The sequence below is a fragment of the Wasmannia auropunctata genome, unplaced genomic scaffold (assembly GCF_000956235.1).
Source record: "Wasmannia auropunctata unplaced genomic scaffold, wasmannia.A_1.0 LD336111.1, whole genome shotgun sequence".
Classification (NCBI taxonomy): Eukaryota; Metazoa; Arthropoda; class Insecta; order Hymenoptera; family Formicidae; genus Wasmannia; species Wasmannia auropunctata.
Genome location: NW_012026779.1, coordinates 4,085,353 through 4,090,819, shown reverse-complemented (window position 1 = coordinate 4,090,819; position 5,467 = coordinate 4,085,353). Strand labels below are relative to the sequence as shown.

The 5,467-nt window shown below is 54.7% G+C and overlaps 1 protein-coding gene across 1 annotated transcript in view; it reads left to right on the top strand.

Moving 5' to 3' along the window:
• Positions 1–5,467, top strand: part of LOC105450631 (rho guanine nucleotide exchange factor 12-like) — a 130,120-nt gene that overhangs the window by 112,540 nt on the left and 12,113 nt on the right. The window lies entirely within an intron of this gene.

Here is a 5,467-nt window from a genome sequence, read left to right as displayed (position 1 = left end):
GTGTACGCGTGGTTTCGCGAGAAGGCGTACGACGACTACGAGAGGTGGTTCGGACACGAACGTTGGAAGGAGTTGAAACATCGATACGTGGACGTTCTGGAGAACGAGTACCATTGGGCCGAGCGAATCGTCGAGAGGCTCGAGTGGACCAATCTGCGCATCGCGATTCCCGCGGGTGGCGAGAGGTACGTCGAGTTGCTGACGATGGACTCGCACACCTACGGCGAGTGGACGTATCCGGCCGCCGTGCGACGGCTGCTCGACGAGCACAGGCGGCGCGAGTTCGACGAACGTCCGACGACGACGACGAACGACGACAGCGTTCCGCTCTGCGACGTTTGCAACGTCCCTCGACGAGAGTGCGCGTACCAAGGAGGCGAGGTGGAGGAGTACGCGGTTCAAAACACGCAACGATCGTGCGCGCGGTGCTGGCGAGTCGCGTGCAAGTGTTCCGACTGATTTCTATCGGATCGTAACGTAAACGCGAGAACGACGCCTGCTCGGCGATCTGCGTATCTCCGCGACGACCGTGTATGTTTTCTATGACGACATCTCGAGTGGGAAGTGACAACGGTGAATAGAAAATGTCGCGTTGCGTGAGATGGAGGAAACAACGGTCGTCGAGAGTGACGAGGAAAGGATGGGAAATAATGAAGATGATGAAGAAACAACGGGAAATGATGAAAAAAATGGTTCGAATGATTCGGCGTTCGAACGTGACGCGGAGAGACACGGAGAGCGACGTGTTCGAGGAAACGCGTCGAGAATCGAGTCAAGCGCGTCGTGTGCACGAATTTTTGACGATCGCGACGAATCGCACGGGAATGGAGGTACGGCGGGATATCGCGCGTCGCAATCGATCCTCGGACGGAAAGAGGATCTCCGGCGGGAGGTCCGTCGTATCGAACAGCGACGCCGTTTGACCAACGCCGCGGTGGAAGCGCGCGGACGACGCGCACCGAATGTGGTATGTCACGTACAGCACGTTGCTATTCTCGCGAGCGGAAAATAACGAGATTCTATTTTTTGTTTAGGTCGGAGTTGCCACGAGGAAGAAATCGCGCGAGAGAGAATATCTTCGAAAGAGTCGCTCGCGAACGATTCGAACCAATTGCTAAATATCGTCGTGGAAAACTAAAATTCATATTACAAATTGTCTGATTGAAACAAACTTTTCCCCTCGTGTCGGCGATACGCTCGCCCGATGAAACCGCCCGCTCGAACGAAGGACGTTGCGCGTCGACCCAACCGACGAGAGAGCGGAGCGATCGATCGAATCGTTCGGAAGAGAGCTCGCTCCCTGCCCTCGGCGCTGCCGCGCGACACCGCGAACGAAACAACCGCGCGAACGCGAGGCTACGGACGTCGTCGAGCGCGTCCGTCTCGAGGTTCGCGTGAGAAAGAGAGACGAACTCGCGCAGCGACTCTCCGAGGCAGATTTTTTCCAGATACGCGCGCGCGCGGATTGATCTCTCTCGCGTCGGGTGGCGGTGAATCCAATCGACCGTCGATACGAAGAAACGCCGTACCATTGGATATTGCGATAACTGCGCGTGGTCACCTCCTCTTTAATACCGTCGCACAATTTTTTCCATCCAGGAGCGAGGGAAAGCGAGGTTCGCGGAGGAAGCCGAGAGAGCACGCGCGGATGCGTGGTTCTCCGTCGCGCGACTCTCGACGGATCGTTCGGTTGCGTATATACGACGACGTTGCAGTGCGACGCGGTTGTACGTGTCGTCACGCGCGTGGTTACCGTGGTACGTAAAGAGATTACAATATATATATACATACTCTGATTCGTGTATACAAATAAATACGTGTCGAGTGTGCGCGACACGTACGGATACATTTAATGATGCGCGAAAGCAATCGTACGAACCGCGCGATCGATATAATTCCCTGTTTAGAAAGTATACGTTTGTAAACATTTTTCACGTAGATTTGTACTCATTGTTTCTTTCTTTATTTCGTATTCACTGGTTTTTTACCACCAAGTACGATCGAAAATTACACATTTGACAGATACGTAATATTTAATTAACAAATAATAATTTGTACATTGCAAACTAACTGCGTTGATTATATAGGACTGTACGAAGCGTTACTGTACGACGGAGACTCGGGCGAGGCTCTGTCCGATCGAAACTGTTCATTTTTCGTAAGGCTCGTTTCTGTTAAAAAACAAATAAAAAAGTTTTTTTTATTTTTTACTAACCAGTCGTTTTCGGTCGATCCCCGTAGCATCCTAGCGCGAAAGGATCTCCCCTTTACGCGCGGTCGTTGTAATAATTGCGCGTGGTTACCGCAAAGTTTGCTATCGCGGATCGCATTACGCGCGCGTCTAAGGAGAATGATACATTTGTGAGTAACGTAAATTTACAAAAACGTACGTTCTGAGTTTCGACGGAGGGATACGTATCAGATCGTGTCCAGGCGCGGTTGTGCCTTCGTGCGCGACGAGTCGCGGCGCCGTTGGTGGACACAGTCGCGTTGGAGAAAACAGATAGACGCACAGTAAGGTTCCTACGAATGCTCCTCGTTCGATACCGTGCGTCTTCTCTTCAATTTGCAGCCTCGTTTTTTCAATGATTTCGATTTTGATAAAACAAAACGTATTTTATGTGTATTGAATTCGACGTAGGTTTACTTTGATCATATTTGTAGGACGATTAGTATTTCAGATATATTAGAGGGGGAAGTGAATAATAGTCTTTTTCGTAACAATTATATATTCATTTATTTAAAGGTTGAATTCGTACAATGAAACCCTCGCGGAACGCGAGTAACGACGGCAATTCGAGAGACGCGTCTGGCGTACCAGATCTTGCTAACCGTCGAACGTACGTATGTACAATGTCGTGTCGTCGCGACGCGCGCGAGCGAGCGTGCGAGCGAACAGCGAGCGAGCGAGCCACTGCGCATGGATAGTACCAGGCGTGACGGTACGTGTGTTTCTCTTCTCTTTGTAAAAAAAATTTGCCATCGTCGCTCCGACGAATCGTGTGACTGGATTCTTCCGTCCGAGCGAGCGAGCGTGCGCGAGCGAAAGATAGTGTCGGGCGGTGCGCTTCGCGGAGCGCTCTCTCCTCCGGATCTAAAGATTCGCGATCGTCGAGTATGGAATATGTAATTCGTTCAATCCGTGAGCGAGCCTCGTCGCGGGATCGGACGCGACTTGTTCCGCGACGCTCTCGAAACTTTCGAAATAATTTTACGATCGAAAGTATAACATGATGTATGTATGATGCACGACGATGTACGTATGTATGTAATAAAGCCATTTGTAACGTCTATGGTTCTTTCTCGGTTCCCCCCCGGCTCTATCGTGAGCACGCTCGATTTGCAGGCGCGTGATGTTACGTGTGTGTGCGCGCGCGTGTGCGACGACTCGTTCGTCTGCGTCGTCTCGCGTGCGTTCGCGATGTATCTATCCGCCTCTCGTTGCACCGTTGCGCTGCGCGCGCTGGTGAAACGTACGCATTCATCTCTCCGCCGTTCGAACTTGAGCGCGACGCGCGTGTGGCGAGTCGACGCATAGATGGGTAGAGAGCTCGGAGTTGCGGAGCGAACAGCGGGGTCCTCTCTCTCACTCGCTCGCAGCAGCCGTCTGACCGACGACGACGAGCGTATGCATCGGCGACCGCTGCTCTCGATCGCGCGATACTGCCGACCGCGGTGGCCATCGTTCGTCGGCGCCTCTGATCGCGCGGTCACGCCGACGGTGTCGGTCGCGCGTGGCGTGGACGGTCATGCTGCCGGTTATGCTGCCTCACCTTCCGTGAGTGCGGCGGACGCGTCGTCGGCGTCTCACATTCGCCGTTGCACTTGGCACGCGTGTCGAATTCTCGTTGTCGTCGCGCGCCGAGTGCAACGGCGAATTGGACGCCCTCTCGTATGACGACGACGTCGCCGTGCGTCTGCTGCACGCGCGCGCACCGAGTGTGCGTCGTCGTGCGCAGCTTGTCGGCACTCTGCCGCGCGGTCGCCGTGGAACGGAACGCGTCGTCGCGACGGTGCGTTCGTCGACGATCCCTCGTCGCTCGGCGCGATCCTATCTCTCGCGATATCTCGACTCGCGTACGTTTGCGACCCCTTCGACGTATCGTGCGTTTCAGAGTCCGACGCGTCGACTGAGACCTACCTCAGATGGATCGAGCGGGTGAGGTGTCCACAAATACCGTAATGTTTTGAAAACGCTTCGGGATTCGAACCTGAGAGAACAGCGTACGCTCGTAACACCTGAGCTAATAATAAACTCTTCTTACGAAAGATATCTCTTCAACGCTACATTACATATTTCTTTGTCACCACGAGTTCTCTCGTCCGAAAAAAACAACCGTTGAGACCCAACGGTAATAGTTACGGAATCGCGCACGAGTGAAATCTACGAATTTAGACCAGAGGTAGGGAATCAGCGAGAATTCAGCTAGAGGCGTTCCAGCGCGCCGCCCCAACCGTGTCTGCGCTATTCCGCGAAGAAAAAAAAAACGACCGAACTTCTTTTTCGCTCTCGAGCGCGGACGTTCCGATCGCGCTTTCGCGACGCGACTGAAGGAACGAAACCACGTAAAATAAAGAAACGCGGTTGCGCGTCCGTCGCGCGGAACGGCAAAGCACGCGGCGTCGTCCCGCCGCGCGCGAAACGGGACGACGCCGCGAGCGGGATTCTCGCGCGGGACGAACGGGAGATCCGCGATCGAGCGACGGGATTCGCGTCTCGGCGCCTCGCGAAAACGGTCCTCCGTCGGCGAAAGCGCGCGATCGTGGGAATCCTATCGAGCGCGCCGCGACTCTCCCGCGTTCACGCGATCCCCGTAGCTCGGGTACGCGCGGCGAACGGCGACGCCTCGGGGGAGCGAGACGGGACGAGATGCGCGCGGTATCGATTCGTTCGGTTTTTTTTTTACGAGTCGAGCTCTCGAGCGGCGGGGACGCTTTCGTAGCGCGCGAGAAAATGAGGATAGGTTGTCGCGTTTTTTTTTCGCGCGATCGCTTCTCCTCGCGGTGCAGCCGACGAGTGTATCTCGCGACTCGTGCGAATTGTTCCCTCCCCACGGGCGAATCGCGCCGCGGCTCGTCGCCCGACGCGAGAGAACAAAGACTGTACGCGACAAACGTTGAAATAAACGTGAAAAAACGAACGCAGTGACACGCGTGAACGACGGAACGCCGTCCGTGCCTCCGATCTCACGAAGAGATCTCTTTGCGACGACCGCGACACGTCTCTTTTCCAACGGGTGCGTTTCAAAACGCTGTCTCCCTCCTCCCCCCATTAGTAGCGCATAAAGTCGCTCGCGCCGATCGCGAGGCTCCATCTACGTATCGTGTCTCGTCCGAGATATCCGGATTTTTCGTCTCTATTTTTTTTCGCGGTCCCGCGCGCTCCCCGTCGACGCTCGTGTACCTCCGAAATGAAAAAACGTACGAACGGTGCGGAGTCGCGGAACCAGCGCGCGAGCGAGCGAGC